At 45.2% G+C, this 16,619-nt stretch overlaps 1 pseudogene; it reads right to left on the minus strand.

Annotated features, from left to right (window-relative positions):
- Nucleotides 1-4,294: 4,294 nt before the first annotated feature.
- On the minus strand, nt 4,295-4,964 carry LOC139378808 (tetraspanin-8 pseudogene; annotated as a pseudogene).
- Between the last annotated feature and the right edge of the window lie 11,655 nt (nt 4,965-16,619).

The following is a 16,619-nucleotide window of genomic DNA, read 5'->3' on the forward strand; positions in this document are numbered from 1 at the left end:
TACTTAATTAGTACTTTAAAGTATTTTTACTGAAGTACTTTACACCACTGAGTGTATGACCACCACAGGCACCTCCTTCAGAGACAAGTCTTGAGCAGTAGAAAACTAATTCACTTTAAAAATACACACACACACATCTTCAACGAGATGTGGATGAATCAACTTCAGCTCAAGAAACTGACATCCTTTATCATGAATCAGAAAAACTAGTCAGATTGTCGTTTGGCACGGGTATATGATATAACACGGGTATATGTATAACACGGGTATATGTATAACACGGGTATATGTATAACACGGGTATATGTATAACACGGGTATATGTATAACACGGGTATATGTATAACACGGGTATATGTATAACACGGGTATATGTATAACACGGGTATATGTATAACACGGGTATATGTATAACACGGGTATATGTATAACACGGGTATATGTTCAGCAGGGTTGGAGTCAATTCAGTTTAGTGTAGATCTACCTAGGTTAAGGTGGTATAGTGTAGATGTACCTAGGTTAAGGTGGTATAGTATAGATGTACCTAGGTTAAGGTAGTATAGTATAGATGTACCTAGGTTAAGGTGGTATAGTGTAGATGTACCTAGGTTAAGGTGGTATAGTGTAGATGTACCTAGGTTAAGGTGGTATAGTGTAGATGTACCTAGGTTAAGGTGGTATAGTGTAGATGTACCTAGGTTAAGGTGGTATAGTGTAGATGTACCTAGGTTAAGGTGGTATAGTGTAGATGTACCTAGGTTAAGGTGGTATAGTGTAGATGTAGCTAGGTTAAGGTGGTATAGTGTAGATGTACCTAGGTTAAGGTGGTATAGTGTAGATGTACCTAGGTTAAGGTGGTATAGTGTAGATGTACCTAGGTTAAGGTGGTATAGTGTAGATGTACCTAGGTTAAGGTGGTATAGTGTAGATGTACCTAGGTTAAGGTGGTATAGTGTAGATGTACCTAGGTTAAGGTGGTATAGTGTAGATGTACCTAGGTTAAGGTGGTATAGTGTAGATGTACCTAGGTTAAGGTGGTATAGTGTAGATGTACCTAGGTTAAGGTGGTATAGTGTAGATGTACCTAGGTTAAGGTGGTATAGTGTAGATGTACCTAGGTTAAGGTGGTATAGTGTGGATCTACCTAGGTTAAGGTGGTATAGTGTGGATGTAGCTAGGTTAAGGTGGTATAGTGTAGATGTACCTAGGTTAACGTGGTATAGTGTGGATGTAGCTAGGTTAAGGTGGTATAGTGTAGATGTACCTAGGTTAAGGTGGTATAGTGTAGATGTAGCTAGGTTAAGGTGGTATAGTGTAGATGTAGCTAGGTTAACGTGGTATAGTGTAGATGTAGCTAGGTTAAGGTGGTATAGTGTAGATGTAGCTAGGTTAAGGTGGTATAGTGTAGATGTAGCTAGGTTAAGGTGGTATAGTGTAGATGTACCTAGGTTAAGGTGGTATAGTATAGTGTAGATGTAGCTAGGTTAACGTGGTATAGTGTGGATGTAGCTAGGTTAAGGTGGTATAGTATAGTGTAGATGTACCTAGGTTAAGGTGGTATAGTGTAGATGTACCTAGGTTAAGGTGGTATAGTATAGTGTAGATGTACCTAGGTTAAGGTGGTATAGTGTAGATGTACCTAGGTTAACGTGGTATAGTGTGGATGTAGCTAGGTTAAGGTGGTATAGTGTAGATGTACCTAGGTTAAGGTGGTATAGTGTAGATGTACCTAGGTTAAGGTGGTATGGTATGGTGTAGATCTACCTAGGTTAAGGTGGTATAGTGTGGATGTAGCTAGGTTAAGGTGGTATAGTATAGTGTAGATGTACCTAGGTTAAGGTGGTATGGTGTAGATGTACCTAGGTTAAGGTGGTATAGTGTAGTGTAGATGTAGCTAGGTTAAGGTGGTATAGTGTGGATGTAGCTAGGTTAAGGTAGTATAGTATAGTGTAGATGTAGCTAGGTTAAGGTAGTATAGTATAGTGTAGATGTACCTAGGTTAAGGTGGTATAGTATAGTGTAGATGTAGCTAGGTTAAGGTGGTATAGTGTAGATGTAGCTAGGTTAAGGTGGTATAGTATAGTGTAGATGTACCTAGGTTAAGGTGGTATAGTGTAGATGTACCTAGGTTAAGGTGGTATAGTATAGTGTGGATGTAGCTAGGTTAAGGTGGTATAGTGTGGATGTAGCTAGGTTAAGGTAGTATAGTATAGTGTAGATGTAGCTAGGTTAAGGTGGTATAGTGTAGATGTAGCTAGGTTAAGGTGGTATAGTATAGTGTAGATGTACCTAGGTTAAGGTGGTATAGTGTAGTGTAGATGTAGCTAGGTTAAGGTGGTATAGTGTGGATGTAGCTAGGTTAAGGTAGTATAGTATAGTGTAGATGTAGCTAGGTTAAGGTAGTATAGTATAGTGTAGATGTACCTAGGTTAAGGTGGTATAGTATAGTGTAGATGTACCTAGGTTAAGGTGGTATAGTGTAGATGTAGCTAGGTTAAGGTGGTATAGTATAGTGTAGATGTACCTAGGTTAAGGTGGTATAGTGTAGATCTACCTAGGTTAAGGTGGTATAGTATAGTGTGGATGTAGCTAGGTTAAGGTGGTATAGTGTGGATGTAGCTAGGTTAAGGTAGTATAGTATAGTGTAGATGTAGCTAGGTTAAGGTAGTATAGTATAGTGTAGATGTACCTAGGTTAAGGTGGTATAGTATAGTGTAGATGTAGCTAGGTTAAGGTGGTATAGTGTAGATGTAGCTAGGTTAAGGTGGTATAGTATAGTGTAGATGTACCTAGGTTAAGGTGGTATAGTGTAGATGTACCTAGGTTAAGGTGGTATAGTATAGTGTAGATGTACCTAGGTTAAGGTGGTATAGTGTAGATGTAGCTAGGTTAAGGTAGTATAGTATAGTGTAGATGTACCTAGGTTAAGGTGGTATAGTGTAGATGTACCTAGGTTAAGGTGGTATAGTGTAGATGTAGCTAGGTTAAGGTAGTATAGTGTAGATGTACCTAGGTTAAGGTGGTATAGTATAGATCTACCTAGGTTAAGGTGGTATAGTGTAGATGTAGCTAGGTTAAGGTGATATGGTATAGTGTAGATGTACCTAGGTTAAGTTGGTATAGTATAGATCTACCTAGGTTAAGGTGGTATAGTGTAGATGTAGCTAGGTTAAGGTGATATGGTATAGTGTAGATGTACCTAGGTTAAGGTGGTATAGTGTAGATGTACCTAGGTTAAGGTGGTATAGTGTAGATGTAGCTAGGTTAAGGTGATATGGTATAGTGTAGATGTAGCTAGGTTAAGGTGGTATGATATGGTGTAGATCTACCTAGGTTAAGGTGGTATAGTGTAGATGTACCTAGGTTAAGGTGGTATAGTGTAGATGTACCTAGGTTAAGGTGGTATAGTGTAGATGTAGCTAGGTTAAGGTGATATGGTATAGTGTAGATGTACCTAGGTTAAGGTGGTATGGTATAGTGTAGATCTACCTAGGTTAAGGTGGTATAGTGTAGATGTACCTAGGTTAAGGTGGTATAGTATAGTGTAGATGTACCTAGGTTAAGGTGGTATGGTGTAGATGTACCTAGGTTAAGGTGGTATAGTGTAGATGTACCTAGGTTAAGGTGGTATGGTGTAGATGTACCTAGGTTAAGGTGGTATAGTGTAGATGTAGCTAGGTTAAGGTGGTATAGTGTAGATGTAGCTAGGTTAAGGTGATATGGTATAGTGTAGATGTACCTAGGTTAAGGTGGTATAGTGTAGATGTAGCTAGGTTAAGGTGGTATAGTGTAGATGTACCTAGGTTAAGGTGGTATAGTGTAGATGTAGCTAGGTTAAGGTGGTATAGTGTAGATGTACCTAGGTTAAGGTGGTATAGTGTAGTGTAGATGTACCTAGGTTAAGGTGGTATAGTATAGTGTAGATGTACCTAGGTTAAGGTGATATGGTATAGTGTAGATGTACCTAGGTTAAGGTGGTATAGTGTAGATGTAGCTAGGTTAAGGTGATATGGTATAGTGTAGATGTACCTAGGTTAAGGTGGTATAGTGTAGTGTAGATGTACCTAGGTTAAGGTGGTATAGTATAGTGTAGATGTACCTAGGTTAAGTTGGTATAGTATAGTGTAGATGTACCTAGGTTAAGGTGATATGGTATAGTGTAGATGTACCTAGGTTAAGGTGGTATGGTGTAGATGTACCTAGGTTAAGGTGGTATGGTGTAGATGTACCTAGGTTAAGGTGGTATGGTGTAGATGTACCTAGGTTAAGGTGGTATGGTGCTGTGCAGCTGTACCTAGCTTAACGTGGCATACGTCTCCCCAATCTGGCAATACAGGGTCATGGCGAAGGCCATTCCAAAGATCATCAAGACTGCGATGCCAAATGCAATCCCCAGGGTGATGAATGTACCCTTCGCGATGACTGACATCACCAACTTGGTACAAGGTCTCAAGTACACTTTGCGTTGTCCGTCTGCGAGTTTGCACTCCTGAGTGGTGTCATGGCAGTCACAAGAAGCGGGGACTGTTGAGCCCCAGTCTGAAGGTCCATGGATCAGTCCACAACATTTTGCCTGCTCTTCCAGTTTCTGCATGAACATCTGGAACAAAGACGACTGGTTCCTCAGCGGTAGCAGCTTCTCCGTCAACCATTCCTCAATCTTATTCACTCCGACAGCTCCCAGGATTCCAGCGATCACCAGGAGGATGAAGATGAGGAGCAGCCCGACGAAGAACAGCATGAGCATGACGCGGCTTTCCCTGATGGCACCAAAGCAGCCCAGGAAGCCGAGCACCGTGATGATGGTACCGACGGCTATCAGCAGGTTCAGCCCCGGGTAACAACCCCCCAAACACAGGGTTCACTTTGAGGTAGATGGAGACTCCAAGGATGATGCATCCACTGATCCAGAACAGCAGGTTGAAAACAAAGAGGAAGTACTTGATACATTTGTTCACAGCCATCTTCTAAACTTCCAACAGCCAGGCAAGACGTGACAGAGCAACTTGACGATGTACAGTGTGTGAGAGTGAGTGTACCAGATCTGTCACCTATGTAAAAAAAATATATATTAAAAAAATAACAACCCGGAGCTGTAGGTGTGGCTAGTGACTCCTCATTCCAGAAACCAACCGTTTTCTACTTTAAAAAAAAAACGTTATCTAAAAACTGACGCTGGTTCAGCCCTCTGCTAGACTACTTCAACAAAGTCTGAGCAGTGAGCTCTGCTTGAGGCTGTTAGATTAAATGCATGACTTCAGCGGTATCCTGTATGACATGCAAATATTTTTTTAGCATGCCCTGAAGACTTTCCTCTTGCAAACGGATCAGGTTAATAATCATAACAAACCAGCCTCCACCTGAACAGTTTCTCTCCCTGTGTTTTGGCCCTCACCAGCCTCCACCTGAACAGTTTCTCTCCCTGTGCTGTGGCCCTCACCAGCCTCCACCTGAACAGTTTCTCTCTCCGTGCTGTGGCCATCACCAGCCTCCACCTGAACAGTTTCTCTCCCCGTGCTGTGGACCTCACCAGCCTCCACCTGAACAGTTTCTCTCCCCGTGCTGTGGCCCTCACCAGCCTCCACCTGAACAGTTTCTCTCCCCGTGCTGTGGCCCTCACCAGCCTCCACCTGAACAGTTTCTCTCCCTGTGCTGTGGCCCTCACCAGCCTCCACCTGAACAGTTTCTCTCCCCGTGCTGTGTCCCTCACCAGCCACCACCTGAACAGTTTCTCTCCCCGTGCTGTGGCCCTCACCAGCCTCCACCTGAACAGTTTCTCTCCCTGTGCTGTGGCCCTCACCAGCCTCCACCAGATCCACAGAGACTAAAGGACTATGTACTCTATGCTGCACACTGTATCAAGACTGGAGATCACTCTGTCATGCTGATTTGAGTTCGAATAACAGACTGGAAGCTTCAAAAGGAGGGTGGTGCATGGAATCATTGTTCTTCCTCTGACGACCATGGTTACCTGCAAGGAAACACGTGCCGTCATCATTGCTTTACACAAAAAGTGCTTCGCAGGCAAGGATATTGCTGCCAGTAAGATTGCACCTAAATCAACCATTTATCTGATCATCAAGAACTTCAAGAAGAGCGGTTCAACTGTTGTGAAGAAGGCTTCAGGGCATCCAAGAAAGTCCAGCAAGCGCCAGGACTGTCTCCTAAAGTTGATTCAGCTGCGGGATCGGGGCACCACCAGTACAGAGCTTGCTCAGGAATGGCAGCAGGCAGGTGTGAGTGCATCTGCACGCACAGTGAGGCGAAGACTTTTGGAGGATGGCCTGGTGTCAAGAAGGGCAGCAAAGAAGCCACTTCTCTCCAGGAAAAACATCAGGGACAGACTGATATTCTGCAAAAGGTACAGAGATTGGACTGCTGAGGACTGGGGTAAAGTCATTTTCTCTGATGAATCCCCTTTCCGATTGTTTGGGGCATCCGGAAAAAAGCTTGTCCAGAGAAGACATCAGTCCTGTGTCATGCCAACAGTAAACTATCATGAGACCATTCATGTGTGGGGTTGCTTCTCAGCCAAGGGAGTGGGCTCACTCACAATTTTGCCTAAGAACACAGCCATGAATAAAGAATGGTACCAACACATCCTCTGAGAGCAACTTCTCCCAACCACCCAGGAACAGTTTGGTGATGAACAATGCCTTTTCCAACATGATGGAGCTCCTTGCCGCAAGGCAAACATGATAACTAAGTGGCTCGGGGAACAAAACATTGATATTATGGGGGCATGGCCAGGAAACTCCCCAGACCTTAATCCCATTGAGAACTTGTGGTCAATCCTCAAGAGGCAAACAAAAACCCACAAATTCTGACAAACTCCAAGCATTGATTATACAAGAATGGGCTGCCATCAGTCAGGATGTGGCCCAGAAGTTAATTGACAGCATACCAGAGCGGATTGCAGAGGTCTTGAAAAAGAAGGGTCAACACTGCAAATATTGACTCTTTGCATCAACTTCATGTAATTGTCAATAAAATCCTTTGACACTTATGAAATGCTTGTAATTATACTTCAGTATTCCATAGTAACATCTGACAAAAAATATCTAAAGACACTGAGAAAGCAGACTTTGTGTCATTCTCAAAACTTTTGGCCACGACTGTACATTTCGCCTACAAAAAGGAAATATGACACTGAAACACATAAACAAAAGGTGTAACTTGTTCACTTTCATCAGCTAATTCAGGATATGTGGGTTTTGAAGAGGCATCGATGACCAACGTCGGAATCTTTAATATAGAAGCTAAATATAGAGCGGTCCCACTGAGCCTAAGTAACAACTTTGTGTCCTATGAAGGGTAGTATGGTGGAGGGCAGCACCTTACAACAGATGACTTAGAACAACCTCACACACACACACACACACACACACACACACACACACACACACACGGTTGCCTCTGAAACACTGACTCCAGCCAGGCAGAACGTGTTAATCAGACTCTGAAAGCTGAGATCCGCGATAGGCAAAACAGTCCTACTGGTCGCCCCAGAGAACCATGGTTACCACTGACTCCATTCAGACATAACATATTAAACAGTCCTACTGGTTGCCCCAGACAACCATGGTTACCACTGACTCCATTCAGACAGAACATGTTAAACAGTCCTACTGGTCGCCCCCAGTCTAAAACACTGACTCCATTTAGACAGAACATATTAAACAGTCCTACTGGTCGCCCCCAGACTAAAACACTGACTCCAGAACATATTAAACAGTCCTACTGGTCGCCCCCAGTCTAAAACACTGACTCCAGAACATATTAAACAGTCCTACTGGTCGCCCCAGTCTAAAACACTGACTCCATTCAGACAGAACATATTAAACAGCCCTACAGCCTGATGTGCATTGATGTCTGAGGGAAAAATACAGTGTTGGTTGAACTAACGTCTTTGTTGTTGTAACATCGCTAACGGACGTGGCAGTTTCACAGCTATGGATTCCAGTTTTAAGAAATAAACAATGTAGACAATCAAATGAATCAAATCGCCGGGAGACAACGCTGAGTGAAGCTGTGAGTTCGTATGTATACGGATGTGGACGGTGGTGTGGACGGTGGTGTGGACGGTGATGTGGATGGTGGTGTGGATGGTGATGTGGATGGTGATGTGGATGGTGGTGTGGATGGTGATGTGGATGGTGATGTGGATGGTGGTGTGGATGGTGATGTGGATGGTGGTGTGGACGGTGGTGTGGACGGTGGTGTGGACGGTGGTGTGGACGGATGTGGACGGTGGTGTGGACGGTGGTGTGGACGGTGTTGTGGACGGTGGTGTGGACGGTGGTGTGGACGGTGGTGTGGACGGTGATGTGGACGGTGGTGTGGACGGTGGTGTGGACGGTGGTGTGGACGGATGTGGATGGTGGTGTGGACGGTGGTGTGGACGGTGATGTGGATGGTGGTGTGGACGGTGGTGTGGACGGTGGTGTGGATGGTGGTGTGGACGGTGGTGTGGACGGATGTGGACGGATGTGGACGGTGGTGTGGACGGTGGTGTGGACGGATGTGGATGGTGGTGTGGACGGATGTGGACGGTGGTGTGGACGGATGTGGACGGATGTGGACGGTGGTGTGGACGGATGTGGACGGATGTGGACGGTGGTGTGGATGGTGGTGTGGACGGTGGTGTGGACGGTGGTGTGGACGGATGTGGACGGATGTGGACGGTGGTGTGGACGGATGTGGACGGTGGTGTGGACGGTGGTGTGGACGGATGTGGACGGTGGTGTGGATGGTGGTGTGGACGGATGTGGAAGGTGGTGTGGATGGTGGTGTGGACGGTGGTGTGGACGGATGTGGACGGTGGTGTGGACGGTGGTGTGGACGGATGTGGATGGTGGTGTGGACGGATGTGGACGGTGGTGTGGACGGATGTGGACGGATGTGGACGGATGTGGACGGTGGTGTGGACGGATGTGGACGGATGTGGACGGTGGTGTGGATGGTGGTGTGGACGGTGGTGTGGACGGATGTGGACGGTGGTGTGGATGGTGGTGTGGACGGATGTGGACGGTGGTGTGGACGGATGTGGACGGTGGTGTGGACGGTGGTGTGGATGGTGGTGTGGATGGTGGTGTGGACGGTGGTGTGGACGGATGTGGACGGTGGTGTTGGCGAGTTCTTCGGATTAGGGAAGTGATATTTTAATAGTTGGGTCTCTCTCACGCTCTCTCCCTCTCCCTACCTCCATCCCTCCTTCCCTCTCCCTACCTCCATCCCTCCTTCCCTCTCCCTACCTCCATCCCTCCCTCCCTCTCCCTACCTCCATCCCTCCCTCCCTCTCCCTACCTCCATCCCTCCTTCCCTCTCCCTACCTCCATCCCTCCCTCCCTCTCCCTACCTCCATCCCTCTCGACCCTCTGTGTGTAGATTGCTTCAAAATCCATGCCACTTTCTCTTCTTTAATTGAAAGACAAACAAGTTACTGAACTAAATGGCCCCGTAGCACTCACTTCTGTCATCATGAGGTGCTTTGAGAGGCTAGTCAAGGATCATATCACCTCCACCTTACCGGCCACCCTAGACACACTTAAGTTTGCATACTGCCCCAACAGATTCACAGATGACGCAATCGCCATCACACTGCACACTGCCCTATCCCATCTGGACGAGAGGAATACCTATCTAAGAATGCTGTTCATTGACTACAGCTCAGCATTCAACACCATAGTACCCTCATCATCAAGCTGGAGTCCCTGGGTCTGAATCCCGCCCTGTGCAATTGGGTCCTGGACATTCTGACGGCCGCCCCCAGGTGGTGAAGGTAGGAAACAACATCTCCACTTCGCTGACCCTCAACACTCGGGCCCTACAAGGGTGCGTGCTCAGCCCCCTCCTGTACTCCCTGTTCACCCATGACTGCGTGGCCACGCACGCCTCCAACTCAATCATCAAGTTTGCAGACGACACAACAGTAGTGGGATTGATTACCAACATCAACGAGACAGCCTACAGGGAGGAGGTGAGGGCACTCGGAGTGTGGTGTCAGGAAAACAACCTCTCACTCAACGTCCACAAAACAAAGGAGATGATCGTGGACTTCAGGAAACAGCAGAGAGAGCACCCCCCCTTATCCACATTAACGGGACAGTAGCGGAGAAGGTGCAAAGTTTTAAGTTCCTCGGCATACATATATTGCACCTTGCCTATGCCACTCGGCCCTCGCTCATCCATATACTTACATGTACATATTCTCATTCACCCCTTTGGATTTGTGTGTATTAGGTAGTTGTTGGGGAATTGTTAGATAACTTGATAGATATTAGTGCATTGTCGGAACTAGAAGCACAAGCGTTCCGCTACACTCGCATTAACATCTGCTAAACATGTGTATGCGACAAATAAAATGTGATTTGATTTGAAGTTTACTTGGGTTCAATCCATCACTGTGACACTGTGGTTGGGGGGAGGACAGTATGACTGATCAAATTATGAAAGACAAGTATTGTAATTTTGAATTATGTGAGTGTGGAAGAGGTGAAAAAAATATTATTGTCTATCAACAATGACAAGACACTTGGATGGAAAATTACTGAGGATAATAGCGAACGATATTGCCATATCTTCAATCTAAGTCTACTAGAAAGTGTGTGCCCTCAGGCCTGGATGGAAGAAAAATCATTCCGCTACCCAAGAATAGTAAAGCCCTCTTTACTGGCTAAAATAGCCGACCAATCAGCCTGTTACCAACCCTTAGAAAACTTCTGGAAAAAATAGTGTTTGACCAGATACAATGTTATTTTATTGTAAACAAATTGACAACAAACTTTCAGCATATAGAGATGGACATTCAACAAGCACGGCACTTACGCAAATGAGTGATGATCGGCTGAGAGAAATTGAGGATAAAAAGATTGTGGGAGCTGTTTTGTTAGACTTGCGGCTTTTGACATTATCGATCATAGTCTGCTGCTGGAAAAACGTATGTGTTATGGCTTTTACACCCCCTGCTATAATGTGGATAAAGAGTTACCTATATAACAGAATACAGAGGGTCTTCTTTAATGGAAGCCTCTCCAACAATATCCAGGTAGAATCAGGAATTCCTCAGGGCAGCTGTCTAGGCCCCTTACTTTTTTTTCCAATCTTTACTAATGACATGCCTTGAGTCAAGCCAGTGTGTCTATGAATGCGGGTGACTCAACACTATACATGTCAGCTACTACAGCAACTGAAATGACTGCAACACTGAACAAAGAGTTGCAGTTTGTTTCAGAATGCGTGGGAAGGAATAAGTTTGTCCTAAATATAAAAAAAAAAACTAAAAGCATTGTATTTGGAACAAATCATTCACTAAACCTTAAACCTCATCTAAACCTTGCAATAAATAATGTGGAAATTGAGCAAGTTGTGATGACTAAACTGCTTGGAGTAATGCTGGATTGTAAACTGTCATGGTCAAAACATGTTGATACAACAGTAGCTAAGATGTGGAGAAATCTGTCCATAATAAAGCGCTGGACTAATGTTCAGTCATGTGGTCAGGTGCCACAAAGAGGGACCTTGGAAAATTACAATTGTCTCAAAACAGGGCAGCACGGCTGGCCCTTAAATGTACACAGAGAGCTAACATATATGACATGCATGTAAATCTCTCATGGCTCAAAGAGAGATTGACTTCATCACTACTTGTTTTTGTAAGAAGTGTTGACAAACTGAATCTACAGAGCTGTCTGTTTAAACTAGTAGCACACAGCTCAGACACCCATCCATACCCCACAAGACATGCCACCAGAGGTCTCTTCACAGTCCCCAAGTCCAGAAGAGACTATGGGAGGCACACGGTACCACATAGTGCTATGACTACAAGGAACTCTATTCCACAGTACCACATAGAGCCATGACTACATGGAACTCTATTCCACAGTACTACATAGAGCCATGACTACATGGAACTCTATTCCACAGTACTACATAGAGCCATGCCTACATGGAACTCTATTCCACAGTACTACATAGAGCCATGACTACATGGAACTCTATTCCACAGTACTACATAGAGCCATGACTACATGGAACTCTATTCCACAGTACTACATAGAGCCATGACTACATGGAACTCTATTCCTCATCAGGTAACTGACCCATGCAGTAGAATCAGATTTAGAAAACAGATTAAAAAAAACACCTTATGAAACAGTGGGGAGTTTAAGAGACACACACACAGACACAGAAACACACATACACACACACACAGACACACACATACACATGATAAGACACACACTCCACACACACATATGCTTGGATGTTGCATTGTAAATACGTGATAGTGGAGTAGTGGCCTGAGGGAACACACTACATGTAGTGGCCTGAGGGAACACGCTACACGTAGTGGCCTGAGGGAACACGCTACATGTATTGGGTAAAGTGTTATGAAATGTAATGTCATGTAATATTTTAAACTGCCTTTAACCCTGCTGTTCTGGCTAAATTCCCAATCTGGCTGTCATACCATCATGGCCACCTAATCATCCCCAGTTTCTAATTGGCTCATTCATACCCCCTCCTCTCCCCTGTAACTATTCCCCAGTTTCTAATTGGTTCATTCATACCCCCTCCTCTCCCCTGTAACTATTCCCCAGTTTCTAATTGGCTCATTCATACCCCCTCCTCTCCTCTGTAACTATTCCCCAGTTTCTAATTGGCTCATTCATACCCCCTCCTCTCCCCTGTAACTATTCCCCAGTTTCTAATTGGCTCATTCATACCCCCTCCTCTCCCCTGTAACTATTCCCCCGTTTCTAATTGGCTCATTCATACCCATGTATGGAGGATACAGCTAAAGTATAAGCACATATGTTAAATGGGTATCCTCTTTACAATGCATTCAAATGAGTCTCTCCAGCAGCTTTTGTCTACAACGAGCTAGTTTGGTATTCCATGGAATTCTCTCTCCCATTTATCTCTATCTGAGGGATTCAAATGAACCTAATTGGCAGGAAATTAGCATTTGTTGCCAAGGGAATTGCAAATGCTGTGTGTGATCGAGAGAGAGAGCAGTTATCCAATCACAATGTTGATCATCCTGATTCATCTGCCACTGGGTGGAGGGGGCAGGGAAGGAAGAGATGGGGGGGAGGGACAAAGAGAGGAGAAGTGGGTGGAGGGGGCAGGGAAGGAAGAGATGGGGGGGAGGGGACAGGGAAGGAAGAGATGGGGGGGAGGGGGCAGGGAAGGAAGAGATGGGGGGGAGGGGACAAAGAGAGGAGAAGTGTCAGACATGGTAACAGGGGAGACCGATACATATTTGTATATTAATTAAGGATCCCCATGAGTTCCTGTCAAGGCTGCAGCTACTCTTCCTGGGGTTTACTATGGATCCCCATTAGTTCCTGTCAAGGCAGCAGCTACTCTTCCTGGGGTTTACTATGGATCCCCATTAGTTCCTGTCAAGACAGCAGCTACTCTTCCTTGGGTTTACTATGGATCCCCATTAGTTCCTGTCAAGGCTGCAGCTCCTCTTCCTGGGGTTTCTTATGGATCCTCATTAGTTCCTGTCAAGGCAGCAGCTACTCTTCCTGGGGTTTATTAAGGATCCCCATTAGTTCCTGTCAAGGCAGCAGCTACTCTTCCTGGGGTTTACTATGGATCCCCATTAGTTCCTGTCAAGGCAGCAGCTACTCTTCCTGGGGTTTACTATGGATCCCCATTAGTTCCTGTCAAGGCAGCAGCTACAATTCCTGGGGTTTATTAAGGATCCCCATTAGTTCCTGTCAAGGCAGCAGCTACTCTTCCTGGGGTTTATTATGGATCCTCATTGGTTCCTGTCAAGGCAGCAGCTACTCTTCCTGGGGTTTATTATGGATCCCCATTAGTTCCTGTCATGGCAGCAGCTACTCTTCCTGGGGTTTACTATGGATCCCCATTAGTTCCTGTCAAGGCAGCAGCTACTCTTCCTGGGGTTTATTATGGATCCCCATTAGTTCCTGTCAAGACAGCAGCTACTATTCCTGGGGTTTACTATGGATCCCCATTAGTTCCTGTCAAGACAGCAGCTACTCTTCCTGGGGTTTATTATGGATCCCCATTAGTTCCTGCCAAGGCAGCCAGCTACTCTTCCTGGGGTTTATTATGGATCCCCATTAGTTCCTGTCAAGGCAGCAGCTACTCTTCCTGGGGTTTATTATGGATCCCCATTAGTTCCTGTCAAGGCAGCAGCTACTCTTCCTGGGGTTTACTATGGATCCCCATTAGTTCCTGTCAAGACAGCAGCTACTCTTCCTGGGGTTTATTAAGGATCCCCATTAGTTCCTGTCAAGACAGCAGCTACTCTTCCTGGGGTTTATTATGGAACCCCATTAGTTCCTGTCAAGGCAGCAGCTACTCTTCCTGGGGTTTATTATGGATCCCCATTAGTTCTTGTCAAGACAGCAGCTACTCTTCCTGGGGTTTACTATGGATCCCCATTAGTTCCTGTCAAGACAGCAGCTACTCTTCCTGGGGTTTATTAAGGATCCCCATTAGTTCCTGTCAAGACAGCAGCTACTCTTCCTGGGGTTTACTATGGATCCCCATTAGTTCCTGTCAAGGTAGCAGCTACTCTTCCTGGGGTTTACTATGGATCCCCATTAGTTCCTGTCAAGACAGCAGCTACTCTTCCTGGGGTTTACTATGGATCCCCATTAGTTCCTGTCAAGACAGCAGCTACTCTTCCTGGGGTTTATTATGGATCCCCATTAGTTCATGTCAAGGCAGCAGCTACTCTTCCTGGGGTTTATCAAGGATCCCCATTAGTTCCTGTCAAGACAGCAGCTACTCTTCCTGGGGTTTATTATGGAACCCCATTAGTTCCTGTCAAGGCAGCAGCTACTCTTCCTGGGGTTTATTATGGATCCCCATTAGTTCTTGTCAAGACAGCAGCTACTCTTCCTGGGGTTTACTATGGATCCCCATTAGTTCCTGTCAAGACAGCAGCTACTCTTCCTGGGGTTTATTAAGGATCCCCATTAGTTCCTGTCAAGACAGCAGCTACTCTTCCTGGGGTTTACTATGGATCCCCATTAGTTCCTGTCAAGGTAGCAGCTACTCTTCCTGGGGTTTACTATGGATCCCCATTAGTTCCTGTCAAGACAGCAGCTACTCTTCCTGGGGTTTACTATGGATCCCCATTAGTTCCTGTCAAGACAGCAGCTACTCTTCCTGGGGTTTATTATGGATCCCCATTAGTTCATGTCAAGGCAGCAGCTACTCTTCCTGGGGTTTATTAAGGATCCCCATTAGTTCCTGTCAAGACAGCAGCTACTCTTCCTGGGGTTTATTATGGATCCCCATTAGTTCCTGTCAAGACAGCAGCTACCCCGGATTAGACTCTTTTTCCCATTTTCTCCTAAAATGACATCCCCAAATCTAACTGCCTGTAGCTCAGGCCCTGAAGCAACGATATGCATATTCTTGGTACCATTTGAAAGGAAACACTTTGACGTTTGTGGAAATATGAAAGGAATGTAGGAGAATATAACACAATAGATCTGGTAAAAGATAATATAAATAGTTATTAGGAACAAACCAACCGTTCTTTTGTATTTGTACCATCATCCTTGAAATGCAAGAGAAAGGCCATAATGTACTATTCTAGCCCAGGTGCAATTACGGTTTTGGCCACTAGATGGCATCAGTGTATGTGCAAAGTTTTAGACTGATCCAATGAACCATTGAATTTCTGTTCAAAATGTTGTGTCAAGACCGCCCAAATGTGCCTAATTTGTTTATTAATAACTTTTCATGTTCAGAATTGCACTCTCCTCAAACAATAGCATGGTACTCTTTCACTGTAATAGCTACTGTAAATTGGACAGTGCAGTTAGATTAACAAGAATTTAAGCTTTCTGCCAATATCATATATTATATCCTTCCTGTTTGGCCCTGTCCAGGGGTGTCCTCTGATGGGGCCACAGTGTCTCCTGACCCCTCCTGTCTCAGCCTCCAGTATTTATGCTGCAGTAGTTTATGTGTCGGGGGCTAGGGTCAGTTTGTTATATCTGGAGTACTTCTCCTGTCCTATTTGGTGTCCTGTGTGAATTTAAGTGTGCTCTCTCTCATTCTCTCTTTCTTTCTCTCTCTCGGAGGACCTGAGCCCTAGGACCATACCTCAGGACTACCTGACATGATGACTCCTTGCTGTCCCCAGACCACCTGGCCGTGCTGCTGCTCCAGTTTCAACTGTTCTGCCTTATTATTATTGGACCATGCTGGTCATTTATGAACATTTGAACATCTTGGCTATGTTCTGTTATAATCTCCACCCGGCACAGCCAGAAGAAGACTGGCCACCCCACATAGCCTGGTTCCTCTCTAGGTTTCTTCCTAGGTTTTGGCCTTTCTAGGGAGGTTTTCCTAGCCACCGTGCTTCTACACCTGCATTGCTTGCTGTTTGGGGTTTTAGGCTGGGTTTCTGTACAGCACTTTGAGATATCAGCTGATGTACGGAGGGCTATATAAATACATTTGATTTGATTTGAAATATGTCTATGACATGGGAAATGTTCTTGTTACTTACGACCTCATGCTAATCTCATTAGCCTGTGTTAGCTCAACCGTCCCGTGGAAGGGACACCGATCCCAATTAACACCCCTAATTAACACCCCTACTCTTACGATAA

Source organism: Oncorhynchus clarkii, chromosome 2 (genome assembly GCF_045791955.1).
Source record: "Oncorhynchus clarkii lewisi isolate Uvic-CL-2024 chromosome 2, UVic_Ocla_1.0, whole genome shotgun sequence".
Lineage (NCBI taxonomy): Eukaryota > Metazoa > Chordata > Actinopteri > Salmoniformes > Salmonidae > Oncorhynchus > Oncorhynchus clarkii.